This window comes from Octopus bimaculoides, chromosome 1 (assembly GCF_046866305.1).
Source record: "Octopus bimaculoides isolate indiv1 chromosome 1, ASM4686630v1, whole genome shotgun sequence".
In the NCBI taxonomy this organism is placed as follows: Eukaryota; Metazoa; Mollusca; class Cephalopoda; order Octopoda; family Octopodidae; genus Octopus; species Octopus bimaculoides.
In genome coordinates, this window is record NC_142928.1 from 110,133,546 (window position 1) to 110,150,051 (window position 16,506).

The window sequence follows — 16,506 nt, forward strand, 5'->3', positions numbered from 1 at the left end:
GAATTTGAGTTGCCTTCTTTTCTCCTCTGCTGTTGCAATATTGTTTGAAAGCCAGTAATATTTTCTAGCAGGAAAAGATTTATTACCATCACTTTCCATTTTCTATTCCTTCTATTTTTTAGATAAGAAATTTTGATCAATTCCTGTTGTAGTTTGTCTTATTGCCATGCACCTAACTATTCATTGCTATTAGGTAGTGACAACTGCTAAAGAATTCATATTTTCTGGTCTTATATCAGCTGTTTAGTTTCACTGAGTAATTTTTCTATTTGTAACTGCATTTCCACCAGTTTACAAATAAACTACTCTATGAATCATCATCATCATCATCATCATTTAACGTCCGCTTTCCATGCTAGCATGGGTTGGACGATTTGACTGAGGACTGGTGAAACCGGATGGCAACACCAGGCTCCAATCTAATTTGGCAGAGTTTCTACAGCTAGATGCCCTTCCTAACGCCAACCACTCAGAGAGTGTAGTGGGTGCTTTTACGTGTCACCCGCACGAAAACGGCCACGCTCGAAATGGTGTCTTTTATGTGCCACCCGCACAAGCCAGTCCAGGGGCACTGGCAACGATCTCACTCGAAAATCCTACGGGAGCCAGTCAGGCGGTACTGGCAACGGCCACGCTCAAAATGGTGCATCTCATGTGCCACCCGCACAAGAGCCAGTCCAGGGGCACTGGCAACGATCTTACTTGGCTTGCCGGGTCTTCTCACGCACAGCACATTTCCAAAGGTCTCGGTCAGTAGTCATCGCCTCGGTGAGGCCCAATGTACGAAGGTCTTGCCTCACCACCTCAGCCCAGGTCTTCCTGGGCCTACCTCTTCCACGGGTTCCCTCAACTGTTAGGGTGTGGCACTTTTTCACGCAGCTATCCTCATCCATTCTCACCACATGTCCATACCAGTGCAATCGTCTCTCTTGCACACCACAACTGATGCTTCTAATGTTCAGCTTTTCTCTCAAGATACTTACACTCTGACGGGTATTCACATTGACATTACACATCCAACGGAGCATACTGGCTTCATTCCTTGCGAGCTTACGTATGTCCTCAGCAGTTACAGCCCATGTTTCACTGCCATGTAGCATGGCTGTTCGTACGCATGCGTCATACAGTCTGCCTTTTACTCTGAGTGAGAGTCCCTTTGTCGCCAGCAGGGGTAAGAGCTCTCTAAACTTTGCCCAGGCTATTCTTATTCTAGCAGCTACACTTTCAGCGCACCCACCCCCACTACTAACTTGGTCGCCCAGATAGCGGAAGCTATCGACTACCTCTAGTTTTTCACCCTAGAATGCGATAAAAGTTGTTTCCTGTTTGCTTACAGTCTTTATTGCACCTGAACATCTGACACAAACAAAAACTAACTTGCTAGTTAACCTGCCTTTGATGTTGCTGCACCTCTTATGTGTCCATAGCTTGCACCGGGTACATCTTATAGAGTTACTACCTACTCCTTTTCTACATACTGAGCAGGGCCATCTACCTGAAGGGGTTTGTGTTTTATCTACCTTCCTACTTATTAGGATTTTGGTTTTAGCTAGGTTGGCTCTAAGGCCCTTCAATTCTAGACCTTGCTTCCACACCTGAAACTTCTCCTCTAGTTCTGATAGTGACTCCGCAATTAGGGCAACGTCATCAGCATAGAGGAGCTCCCAGGGGCAACCTGTCTTGAACTCCTCTGTGATTGCCTGGAGGACTATGATAAATAAGAGGGGGCTGAGGACGGAACCTTGGTGGACCCCTACCTCTACCCGGAATTCATTGCTGTACTCATTTCCAACCCTCACCTTACTGGCAGCATCTCTGTACATGGCTCGCACAGCTCTCACTAACCATTCTTCTATCCCAAGTTTCCTCATTGACCACCAGATAAGGGATCGGGGGACCCTGTCAAAGGCTTTCTCCATGTCAACGAAAGCCAGGTACAGAGGTTTATCCTTAGTTAGGTATTTCTCCTGCAGCTGTCTCACTAGAAATAAGGCATCAGTAGTGCTTTTACCTGGCACGAACCCAAACTGCATCTCATCTAAATTGATTCGCTCCCTAATTAGTTGGGCTATGACCCTCTCTGTAACTTTCATAACCTGATCTAACAGCTTGATGCCTCTGTAATTATTTGTATCTAAAGCGTCACCTTTACCTTTGTAGCAGTTGACTATGATGCTGCTACACCAGTCATTTGGTATGACTCCTTCGTGTATCACCTGGTTCGTAATACAGGTGACTAGGCTATAGCCAACATTGCCAGATATTTTGAGCATCTCTGCAGTGATTCTTGATGGGCCAGGGGCTTTCCCGGTCTTCATACTCTTAATTGCTTTATCTACCCTGGTACTATCAACTCGGATAGCTGGTCCCTCTATTGGGTCGACATACGGCAGGCTCTCTTCCTCCCATTCATTCTCTTTATTAAGCAATCTATCGTAGTGGCATCTCCAGACCTCTTTCTTTGCATCCTCATTTAGTGCAAGCGTACCATCATCCATGCGAACACATTTCTCTCCTACAACATCACTATTCTCTCTCCTACACTGTCTTGCAACACGAAATACCTCGAGTCTTTGGTCCTCACGGCGCAGAACATTGGCAAATCTTTTCTTATCTGCTTCCCCTCTGGCTAAATAAACCTGTCGCCTAGCCTCCCTTCTGGCACATTGGTACAATTCCCTGCTACCACCGTTCTTCCAGTCCTTCCAAGCCTGTTTCTTTTGTCTAATAGCCCTGTCTACCTCCTTGTTCCACCACCACGTTACTCTGGGTCGGGAGGGGACCTTACACCACCCACAAATCTGGTCGGTGGCCTTTACAAAATAAATAGGTTATTATTAGGATTAAAAAAAAAGTCAAAGTTGTTAGAAACAAAAATTAGAATAGGAAGTGTTAAAAATGATTGTCTCAAAAGGTGTTTGACTCCTGCTTTAAACAAACATAATATGGTGGAAATGGTTAGTTTAAACTAGACATGAGACAGGAGAATTTGAACCTAAACTGTAAACTAAATTATTGTAGTCTTTATAGCAGGTAAGCTGTATCTATCTCTGGACAGTATCTTTTTTGGACAGTTTATGACTAAGAAGTTTCTTGGCTCTGGACTCATTGAAACATTGGTAGTTGGAATATAAAGAAATATTAGATCTTCAGCCAAGAGTTTGAAGGCTACATTGAATTAATGCTATTTAATAAACTACATTAAAGAAAATTTTATGAATTCTATGAAAAAAATAAGATCATAAAAATTGATGAATGAAGTTATGTGCTTATTCTTTTATAGACAATTTGTAACAATTTAAAAACATTATCATAAATATAATACTGTGTGTTATTTATGTAAAATCCAGATTTCTTCTAGAAGGCCATACTTAAAGGTATCGGAGGTTTAATACAGCCTTGAGTTGCCTGTTTTAAATAAAATATAATGAAATTGTTTGATTTATTTATAATAGAATTATTTGATCATTGATTTTATTTTCTTGCAAATATTGAGGTAAATGAAACTATTATCATCATCAATTTACATTTGCTTTCTATGCTGGTATGGGATGAATGAGTCATCATGATCCAAGTTGTTTCCCAAAGGAAACAACAGCTCCAAAGACTAGGTGTTCATATGTGTCTTTTGGCTTGATCTCTACAGCTGGATGCTTTTCCTAATGTCAACCACTTCTATATATTGTATTGGCTGCATTTACTCATGACACTGATACTAGAGAGATTTAATAGTCTTTGGTAACACTAAAGGGACCTTATAAACTTACACTTTCTCTGTTCATTTAGCCAACTACTTTACAATGTTAGCAGAGGTGGTGGGGCTGTGTACACAGTAAACATAAATTTGAAGCAGGAACAATGATGACAGAAAGGCTAGAAATGGTTATTAGAGAGATGAGGATAGGGGAGTAAATGTAGGTACATAGAGTACGCAATAAATTCAGGTGTGTGCATTTATACTGGTGACTAAGAAAGGGAATTGAAGAGAAAGAACTATGACTTTAGAAGGACCAGAGTGGGTAGGAGTGTGATGGTATAGAGAAGAAGACTACGATAGAAAGAAAACAGGGACATGTAGAGGTGTTCAAGAAAAGAGGAAGGGCTGGGCAAAAACAAGTGAACTAAGGTAGGTGATGAGATAGGCAAGTGTATGGAGGGGTAGCAAAAGAGGTAGCTCAGAGGAGAGTGGTTGCTAGCAGCACAGTACGGTGAAGTTAGAGTGTATTAAAGTGGGAGATGATGGTGGCCGAATGCTGCCCCTTAAATTTAGGTTTGCTGAAGGGCAAGTGAGGATGGTGTGGTCAACATAAATTTTGGAAAGGTGAGACAAGTTTTGGAAGGCTATCAGCAAGAAAGGGGTTGAACAAAAGGTTGCTAGGTTTGAGTGTCTAGGATGTAAGGTGAGTGAGAGTGCATCAAATCTAGGTCTAACTGGGACAAACATTGCAGTTTCTAAGCACTAACTTTTTGTTAGAGTATTGCTATGGATAAGCTTTTTACAGCACCAAATGTAGTCCTTTGTCATCTTCATATGATGCAGCATCTTCAAGGTAGCATTCACCACTTCATTCCAAGTGAGAGAGAGGAAAATAATACTGAAGAATAAGATTATTGGGAAATATCAAAGAGAAATGGAAGTTAGTAAAATTACAACAAGCAAAGCCAAAGGAAGAAGATAATGCAAAGTTTCATAAACTTTCAGAAAGTAATGATAAAGGGTGATTTCAAAGGGGAAGCCAATTATTAAAAACAGAATTCAACTTGTTTTAAACCAACTGGAATATTGAGTTGCATCCCTTTCCATCAAAAACAGTATGTAGAGTTTCATCTACGTAATATTGACCTCAATTTAAGAAATCAACAAATATACACATACATTTTTGTCATTAATTCATGTGTCTGTCTGTCTATGATTTTAGTTTTAGATTGGCTGAAGAAGAGATAATCTCATTATTAAACAAGGTTATTAACATCCATTAACACAAAGATTTGTTTTTAGTGAGATTAAATTGACAAATAAAACGAAGGGAAGTTTACAGCAACATTTCGTTTTTAATTTTTATAGATTATTGTTTTGCTTGAAAGTTGTCTGACAACTGTCTACTGATTTAGGTCAAAAGAACCAGGAAGCTAACTACTCATAATGAATCAAATAGCAACAGAAGTTGTCACAGCCTTCAAAGTTTTGTATATGCATCTAATCTGTCCTTCAAAATTCAACTTTCTATCTGCCTTGTTGCTAATACATTGATCTTGTGCAAAACACTTTAGTCCCAGAATATATCTGTATATAATTTATTTAAGATAAAGTATATATTTATTTAACTTTTAAACTATATTCATTTAGTTACATTTTTTTCTATGGCGTTGTCTGGAGGTAGCAGCTTATTCTCTGATCAAACTGAGGAAACAGTTTCCATTGATTTTTTTCCATTGCTGATACGATCTGTCAGATGCAAATGCTAATACAAGTGTCACTGTTTACTTTTCCCTTTGTCTTTTTCCCCCAGTAACAGGAGGTGGCATTTGAATTTACAATGCATAGAGCCAGAACATACTGCCTGATGTTCTAATAATTCTATCAACCCACTGCCCTATATTGTTCCTTTATCAACATGAAAGCCCTAATTGATCTCAGTGCAATTTGAACTCAGAAGACAGAAAATCAGGACATAGACCACAAAACCGCCCATCTGACACTATAAAAAAACTTTTCTAATTGTTTAGTCATTCATTGTTATCCACTCTGAATAAAGGAGAAAGGCAAGAAAAAATGAAACATTACTTTAATGGTTATGAATATCATAAAATGATGGTAATAATCTAGCCAGCAACACCACTTTTGTTTTTTTTAGTTAGTGGTCTAACTGGGGAATTGAACAGTTCATGTGTTTTTGAATATCTGCAGAAACCAAACATGGGTGGAAATGAAATTGGGTTGCACCTTTAGAGATGAAAGTTTAGGCAGAGTGTTTGATTAGTATAAGAACAGGGATCTTGTGTCACTGAAAGATGATATAAAATACGTCAAGTGCACTTCAGTGAAAAGAATATGCTAATAGCTAGTTCAAAGAAGCTGAGGCTGACATTGTAGCAGTAAAAGGAGTAGAGAGGTGGATATGCCTGTAAGTCAGTGGGATTATGGTGTGTTATTGAGTGAATCTTTGTAAATCAGTTGAATGACCTTCTAAGATGTGGTCAAGAATGTTTGAGAGTGTAATAGCAGTTCCATCCCATGTATGTGAACTTTGGCAAAAATACAATGTCGCTCTCACTTGACATTAGACGGCATTTGTAGGCTATACACCTGTCTTTTGTCTCAAATGTTTTCTATAAAACTACTCTTTTATAGCTTATGCTGACAGGCTCTCTCTCTCTCTCTCTCTCTCTTGACTATCACTCTTTCAACACTGGTGTACCACAAGATATAATTATATTTCCCACATTCTTCTTTTTGCTCATAAATCACTTTCTCACTATCAATTCTAATTACATATACACATTCCTATACAGGTACAACTAATCTTTTTGCTTTATCTTTCCACTCCACAACATGCCTTAGACACTAAACACAAAGCAAACATTGTTTTGAAGAACATCTAAGTTAAAATCATTCTCCAATGGGGATATGATAGCCTATTCTCCCTCAATATGAAGGAGACAATAGGGAACAAACACTCTCAAACAACATATGATTAAATCCATCAAAGTTACTTTAAATTCTAGACCTCAAATCCCTGATGACATCTCATGCCAACATTCCATCTATAACACAACATAAAGACTGGGCTTTCTTTTCAGAGCTAAAAGATACTACAGCTCTACAAATTTCAAGTAACTATCAAAGTACTGTTCTCATACATGGGATGGAATTGCTATTACACTCTCAAACATTCTTGACTACATCTTAGAAGGTCGTTCAACTGTTTGACAAAGATCCACTCAATAACACCCAATAAAAAAAATGACCATCCTAAAATATCTGTTTCAACACACTATTTCACATTAGAAATCTTACAAAATAAATACATAAACATAAGTTTCATATTAGGTTTAGTAATTTTAAGTGAAGATAAACTAGAATGTTGGGATAACATTATTGGTAAAGTTGAAATGAATTGATCTCAATAACAAATTGAAATAAAAAGTACAGACTAACATTTCGGCCAGTCAACTTTTAACTCTGCCATGCTTGATTTACTATTATTACCGATTGATTTATTAAATATCTTAGTCCAAATGCACTTCATAGATTTATTATTTATTGTTTATTCATTATTACTAAATTTGATATTAGATTATTTTCGTCAAGGCTGCGAGCTGGCAGAATCGTTAGCACACCGGGCATAATGCATAGCGACATTTCGTCAGCCATTACGTTCTGAGTTCAAATTCCGCCGAGCTCGACTTTGCTTTTCATTCTTTCAGGGTCGATTAAATAAGTGCCAGTTAGGCACTGGATTAAGTCGATTACATCCCTCAGCTGCCCTTGTTGCAAAAAATGAAAATTTCATATTAATTTATAAGTAATTAGGAAGAATGTAATGAAATGGCATATTTCAAGGGGTTGTAAAATTCGGGCTTTGAAAAATGGTCGAAATTTTACACGGTCGTCCCAATAAAGCTGTAGACATTTAAAAAGTTCGAAGAAAACAAGGGCAATAATTATACCCTTTTACTGTCGAAATCCTCGAGTTGTTTCCCTTCACTGCACTGAATTTAATGCCACGAGAGAAAGTGAATTCTGAAGTTTCGAGCTATACTCTTCACTGAAGAAGTATGCTGAAATACTTTGAACAAAATTAAAGATAGTTTATAGATGACAAATCACTGACTAGAGCGACTAAACGAAAAGGAGGTGGAAGAAAAAAGGTGGTAAAATTGGAAAAAATTATTCGAATATAGGCATGCGCTATACATAGTTATACACACAAGCTGAGTCAGAGCTTTGAAAAATTTTATTCTCAAGACAGTCGTGGCATATCAGCATACAACTAACATATAAGTAAGTATATGCATATACATAAATAGAAGTGTAATATATACATGGATACATACATGAATACGTGTCCAAAAGAAAGACATTCAACGGATTAGCAAGTTCTCACTCACCAACTCATTCCAACCTCGATATTCACTGTCTTACTGCATCTTCTCTGCCAATTACAACAGTTTCTGATTCTCAAAGCTAGCTAACTGCATATCAGATTCCTTATGTCATCCACTGTCTCCTCTCCCAGACGATGCACAAACCACTAACTGGATCATTTAAAAAAAATTTTTTTATTTGTGACTGTAACTTTTAGAAATTCTCCTTGAAGGACCTGTAAGCCAAAACACACATACAGCAAAATCTGTAGACGCAGCACAGTATTCAGATATTAAATCTTTTTTTTTTTTTTTTGCAGTCACTAGACTGTGGCTATGCTGGAGCACTGCTTTGAAGAATATTTTGTCGAATGAATCAACCCCAGTACTTAATTTTGTTAAGCCTGTCGGCATCTTTTACCAGAGTGCTAAGTTATGGGAACGTAAACACACCAACACTGGTTGTCAAACGGTGGTGGGGGTAGACACTGACACAAAAACACACACACAATATATATATATATATATATATATATATATATATATATATATATATATATATATATTGATAGGAAGGACAACAAAAGAAAGAAAGAGACCTCGATATTATGTAAATAGAGGAATTTATCTGTAAAAATATGTGACATTTATTCGGTAGCCATGATATATATATATATATATATATAAAACAGGTTTCTTTCAGTTTCCATCTACCAAATCCACTCACAAGGTTTTATTTGGCCTAAGGCTATAGTAGAAGATGTTTGCCCAAGATGCCATGCAGTGGGATTGAAACCAGAACCATGTGGTTGGGAAGTAAGCTTCTTGCCACAAAACCCTCTAAACAATAAATTATATTAATAAAAACGAAATTGTTTTTGTCAGTCTGGTACTCCTGTATCTTAGTCTACATAGACATATTGTAACTTTTTGGAATCAGGATAATCCCAGGGCTGGAAATATGCCCTTCATTTGGTTCTTGAACAGCCAGAATTGGGTTGCTATTTCTAGCAGGTAAAGCAACCGTGTGAGGTTTCAATGCCATGGTACAACAGTTACCTCATTAGCTTTAAGTTTTACTAAGGAATTTGGTGCTTCTTTTTCTTTCTCGGTCATCAGATTGCAGTCACACTGGGGGAACCGCCTTGAAGAATTTTTGATCGAAGAAATCAACACTAATTCTTTCTTTTTTAAGCCTGGTACGTTTTTTATTGGCCACTTTTAGCAAACCACTAAGTTACGTGAATATAAGCACAGCAACACCAGTTATCAAGCAAAGGTGGGGAACAAACACATGCAAAGCCACAATACCTTATCAAAATCATCATCATCATCATCATCGTATAACGTCCACTTTCCATGCTAGCTTGGGTTGGACGATTTCAATAAGGACTGGTGAACCAGATGGCTGCAGCAGGCTCCAATCTGATTTGGCAGAGTTTCTACAGCTGGATGCCCTTCCTAACGCCAACCACTCCGAGAGTGTAGTGGGTGCTTTTACGTGCCACCGGCACGAAGGCCAGTATGGCGGTATTGGCAACGGCCACGCTCGAAATAGTGTATTTTACATGCCACCTGCACAGAAGCCAGTCCAGCGGCACTGGCAACGATCTCGCTTGAATGTCTTTACACGTGCCAGGAAAGCAACACTGGGCACAGGTGCCATCACGATTTCACTTTCACTTGCCCCAACAGGTCTTCGCAAGCCGAGTTTAGTGTCCAATGAAGGAGACGACGTTGGCATGGGTACCAGTCGTCGAATTTAATTTGATTTCGATTTCACTTGCCTCAACAGGTCTTCGCAAGCGGAGTTTAGTGTCCAATGAAGGAAGGTACGCATAAGTCGGTTAGCTACACACCTGACAGAGGGCTTGGATTTAGGTCTCACTTGGCTTGCCAGGTCTTCTCATGCACAGCACATTTCCAAAGGTCTCGGTCAGAAGTCATTGCCTCGGTGAGGCCTAATCTTCGAAGGTCGTGCCTCACCACCTCATCCCAGGTCTTCCTGGGCCTACCTCTTCCACAGGTTCCCTCAACTGCGAGGGTGTTGCACTTTTTCACACAGCTATCCTCATCCATTCTTGCCACATGACCATACCAGCGCAATCGTCTCTCTTGCACACCACAACTGATGCTTCTTAGGTTCAACTTTTCTCTCAAGGTACTTACACTCTGTCTAGTATGCACACTGACATTACACATCCATCGGAGCATACTGGTTTCATTCCTTGCGAGCCTACGCATGTTCTCAGCAGTCACGGCCCATGTTTCACTGCCATGTAGCATACATAGTATGCGTCATACAGTCTGCTTTTTACTCTGACTGAGAGGTTACCAGCAGAGGTAAGAGCTCTCTAAACTTTGCCCAGGCTATTCTTATTCTAGCAGCTACACGTTCAGCGCACCCTCCCCCACTACTAACTTGGTCACCTAGATAGCGGAAGCTATCAACTAACTCTAGTTTTTCTCCCTGGAATGTGACCAAAGTTGTTTTCTGCACATTTTCAGTGTTTATTGCTCCTGAACATCTGCCACATACAAAAACTAACTTCCTAGTTAACCTTCCTTTGATATTGCTGCACCTCTTATGTGTCCATAGCTTGCACTGGGTACATCTTATAGAGTTTCTACCTATGCGTTTTCTACAGATCGAGCAGAGGGGTTTGTGTTTTATCAACCTTCCTACTTATTAGGACTTTGGTTTTAGCTAGATTCACTCTAAGGTCCTTCGATTCTAGTCCTTGCTTCCACACCTGAAACTTCTCCTCAAGTTCTAATAGTGACTCAGCAATTAGTGAGAGGTCATCAGCATAGAGGAGCTCCCAGGGGTATCCTGTCTTGAATTCCTCTGTTATCGCCTGGAGGACTATGATAAATAGGAGGGGGATGAGGACTGAACCTCGGTGGACTCCTACCTCTACCCGGAATTCTTCACTGTACTCGTTGCCAACCCTCACCTTACTGACAGCGTCTCTGTACATGGCTCGCACAGCTCTCACTAACCATTCTTATATCCCTAGTTTCCTCATTGACCACCAGATAAGGGATCAGGGGAACCCTGTCAAAGGCTTTCTCTGTCAACGAAAGCCAAGTACAGAGGTTTATCTTTGGCTAGGTATTTCTCCTGCAGCTGTCTTACCAGAAATATAACATCAGTGGTGCTTTTCCCAGGATCAAACTGCATCTCATCTAAACTGACTCTCTCCCTAATTAGTTGGGCTATGACCCTCTCCGTGACTTTTATTACCTGATCTAACAACTTGATACCTCTGTAATTATTTGTATCTAAAGCGTCATCTTTACCTTTGTAGCAGTTGACTATGGTGCTGCTACACCAGTCATTGGGTATGACTACTTCGTGTATCACCTGGTTAACAATACAGGTGACTAGGCTATAGCCGACACTGACAGATATTTTGAGCATCTCTGCAGTGATTCCTGATGGGCCGAGGGCTTTCCCTGTCTTCATACTCTTAATTGCTTTATCTATCATGGTACTGTCAACTCGGATAGCTGGTCCCTCTATTGAGTCGACATTCGGCAGACTCTCTTTCTCCCATTCATTCGCTTTATTGAGCAATCTTTCGTAGTGGCGTCTCCAAATGTCTTTCTTTGCAGCCTCGTTTAGAGCAAGTGTACCATCATCCATGCGAACACATTTCTCTCCCACGACCTCACGATTCTCTCTCACACACTGTCTTGCAACATGAAATACCTCAAGTCTTTGGTCCTCATGGTGCAGAACATTGGCAAATTTTTTCTTATCTGCTTCCCCTCTGGCTAAATAAGCCTGTCACCTAGCTTCCCTTCTGACAGTCATACAGTTCCCTGCTACCACCATTCTTCCAATTGTTCCAAACCTGTTTCTTTTGTCTAATAGTCCTGTCAACATTGTTCCACCACCACGTTATTTTGGGTCGAGAGGGGACTTTGCACCATCCACAGATCTGGTCAATGGCCTTCAGCAGGTTGTCCCGTAGAAACCTCCAGTTGTCTTCTACATCGTGTGAAGCTACATCCCCTTCTATTACCTTATATATATATATATGTGTGTGTATATATATATATATATGTAAGGGACGACCGTGCGAACTCAAAAAGGAGAAATGGTGACGAATGGAAAGACAGAGGACTCCTTTTATTTAAACGTGTCACACTGTCGAACATACAAATATATATCAAAGATGATATACTAATATGTTATGCGACGATAACATAGATGACCAGTAATGAAAGACCACAACCGTATAAGATGAATAACAGAGATATTTATTGTAGCGTTAAAGATGTATGTCTGTGTGAGAGTGTGAATGCGACATATAAGAACATAATCAAAGACAGGCCGTCATACAAAGAAAAGTGTGTATGTGAGTGATACATGTGTGTATGAGTGTTTACAGCAGATAGAAAGAGAGTCAATAACACGTGAACAATTATACCAGTTCTTGGGTACACAATAATATGAATCTGTATGTGAAGTGAGTTGGCTGAGTTTGGCAGAGCTGATCACTAGTTGTGATGTCGTGGCATCGATGCCGGGCCGTGATTCTTGTTATACAGATGTTCGTCGCTGGCTGAGAATTTCTTGTCTGTTTAAGAACTCTTGTCTGTTTATTTATCGTGGTGAAGCTGAGTCACCTAACAGAATCGAAGAGAGAGATGTGCCGCGGTAGTTTGGTGTGGTGTACATAGTAAGTCGTGTTGACGCTGGTGGTGTAGAGGCTGCTTGGTAGTAGTCATAGAAACGTGTTGCTGATGTGGCGACGGCGGTGGTCATCGTGGCTGGACGAAGCTGCTGAAGTGGTCGCTGCCTGCTGCTGCTGTCGTGTGGTACACGGAACAGTCTCTGAGAGAAACTGGACCGAGACAAATTTGTGGGGTATGAGTTGATCTATTTATAACGTTAAGAGGGCTCCAAATGCCTTCAGAATTTTACTCTATCACGTGACCTTATTAGGGGCCGTGATTGGTCAGTTTGCGTTCTGGCGGGAAAGGTTCGAAGAATTTGCCGATTCGAATAATAATCAGTCACATGATGACAAGGAATGGGTTCTCTACTATGCTCGCATTTATTTATATTTAAATGAGAAGATTGTATGTAATGGCGATAGTAGTTTTGTATCTAGTGACGATAGGTAGTTTCACTACATATATATATATATATATATATACATACATACACACACACACACATATATATATAATCTTCTATTCAAATTTTAAAAGAACTCCAAAAATTTGTGAACTTAGAAGTTTTTCATTTAAACTGAATTTAGAGTAATACCAAATTGGTAGGGTACCAATAAATGATTTATTATTATTGCTGTTTTTAGTTTTGGGCCATAGGTCCAATTAGCCCTCCACAGGAGCCATCTTAGAAGTCTGCATGGAGTGCGGCTTTTAAGCTAGTGAATATTAATAATGATAAAATTAGGTGTTCATTTTTACTTAATTAGCTAATATTCAATATTTCAGTTTGGAAAGGACCGAATACAAAGTTCTTACCTTTAGGGACCTTGCTCCACAAATCAAATGATAGATGTAACAAACTTAAATTTTATCTCTACCTGAATGATAATAATGATGGAGAAATATAGCTATCAACCAACAACTTAATTAGTTTTGACTCAAAAGATCAGAAAATATGCCAAGAAAATAGTGAGTTTAGATGAAAATTATAACAAGAAATTGAGAAGTTAAAAGCTAATGAAGGACAAGAATTCCTGGTACAGCATGGGGCAATGCATCACAGTTGCAACTGCTTGAAGAAGATGGTCCCATTAAACTATTGTAGCCTCTAAATAGAGTGTACGGAGACTTCGTTGACAGCCACATATCACTACTTTTCTGTGCACTGCTGATATCAGAAATACATCTCATCAATTTCTTGTTACACAAAGTTGATGAAGCTAATAGTCATTGGATAGGAAAGCTCACCGGCTAGTTTGGAACATTTGATGGAGTGGGCACCTTAAAAATGTTGAATGGTGAGGAATTGTAGTACAATGAACAATAATCTTCCTTGCTTTAGTTAGAAATTCTAGTCATCATCATCATCATCATTTAGCATTCATTTTTCATGCTGGTGAGCCAGAAGAATGCATCGAACTTCTTTGGCATGGTTTCTGCATACAGCTGGATGCCCTTTCTAATGCCAATCACTTTACAGGGTGTACTGGGTGCTTTTTATGTAGCACCTGCACTAGCGAAGTCACCAAGAACTCTCGACTATAGAGGGGTGGTTTTATGCCAAGTGATGAGAGGCTAAAGTATGACAGAGAAACAGGAACAAGTGTCTTGCTGTAAAGAGATGTATGGTTACTTCAGTTGGAAAATAAAGATGAAGTTGTATCAGCATGGACCTTTCAGTTATAGGAAGATGAATTTAAGAAGTGGTATGGGTGGGTAAGTTCATGGAAGTGGGGGGAGAGTGCCAGAAAGATAAGAATAGAGGGAAATATAGTGAGTGGTGAACATGATGGGGCATGGTTGATCATGAATATCAACTAGAGGGGAAGGTAGAGAAAATAGATGTGGGACAGGAAGGTAATAGGTGGCAGAGAAGCATGAAGGAGAGATGGTGCAAGGACAAAGCCAGAGGTACATACAGGGGAAATAGTGGGAGATGAATCAAGATGGTGGTGGTAGGAGGGCTGTCATTAGAAAAATGAGGGGTGTACATTTTTCAAATGATAGAAAAATGGAAGGGGAAAATAATGTGAGATAGGACATAAAGCATGCTGCTGCAATATGTAGAGCAAAAATTGTGGAATAGTAATCAATGGTCAAAAATTAGCCAACAGAGAGCCCTGTTATGGCAGCCAAAGCATAAATCTGTTTTCTTGTTAAAGGAAACAATAGATTGTTATAATTTGTGAAGTTTTTCACATATATACATAATCATCATCCTCATTTTTATGCCCATTTTTCTATACAGATATAGGTTGGACAAGATTTTTGGAAGTAGTATTTTATGAAAGGTTAACTTCTTGACATCAGCCCATGTTTTCATGTCAGGTTCTTTATCTCACGTATCTTTGCATTCTGAACAGCTAAAACAGAGAAGATTGATCTTTGAAATTTAACTTATAAAGCATTGGTCAATCTCAGGTTACAGAAGACTTACCAAAGGTGCTACATACTGAGATATTTTAAAGGCTCCCTTCAGCCACGAATGGCCATCAGATTGCACCTTAGAAAGTTCCCCTCTGAAGCACAAGTCTGAGCAAGATTGTTTGTGGAAGACCAGCAGTTGTCCATGCATACCAGTTCCCATTCTCCATGCCACCAATGTTGTCCAAGAAGGCAAAGGCTGATACAGCTTGGTACTAGTGACATTGCAATCCATTTCTACAGCTGAGTGAACTGGAGCAATGCAAAATAAAGTGTCTTGCTCGAGAACACAACACACAGCCCGGCCCAGGAATCAAACTCACAACCTCATGATTGTGAGCCCAACACCAAGCACTGAACTATACACCTTCACACTGAAATATATATATATATATATATATATATATATATATATACTAGCAGAGGCACCCGGCGTTGCTCGGGAATGAAATTGTTGCTTATATACTTGAAGAAAAAAAGGCAAAATATGCTGTATAGAAATTTGAGAACATTCTGTAGATGGACTCTCAGATGAATGATGGCTGGGCGCCTCTCATGAATGGGGAAAATTGAAGATGTGCCAAAAAGCCTCATTGGTACTTAGAAACTTTTACGAAAATTTAAATGGGGATTAAATGAAAAAAATGATTTACGTGAATATCCTCACAAGAGTAATTGAAATAAATGGCGATTGTGGAACCCCCCATGTGCGCGCGCATACACACGTGTGTCTTTGTAAATATGTTTGTATACATTTATGTATGTGTGTGTTTGTAAGAGACAGAGTGTGAGTGAGAGAGAGAGGTTTGTTATGTATACGTACATGCATAAATATACATACATCTTTGGATGTATGCATATGACAACACAGCCATTGACTCACTCACACTGTCTCTTACAAACACGCACGCGCATACACACATGTCTTTGTAAATATGTTTGTATACATTTATGTATGTGTGTGTTTGTAAGAGACAGAGTGTGAGTGAGTCAAGGGGTGTGTGTGTGCGTGTGAGACAGAGTGAGAGAGCGGTGTGTATGTAGTATTTACTCTCTCTCTCTCTCTCTCTCATACACACTCACACACAAAATAGAGAGTGAAGCTTGTTGCCGTTGTTACGTCAATACCGGAAGTTGACATTGAGGAACTTTTTTAAAGAAGTGAATCTTAAATATAAAGCAATATTATTTATTTTTAATTAAAAAAATCAAATGAAGAGCCTAACATTTATCCGAGGTCAAATTATTCATGCATCACAAGTATGGAAGCATTTGGTGAAGTCGATTTCACGTGAAAAGTGATTA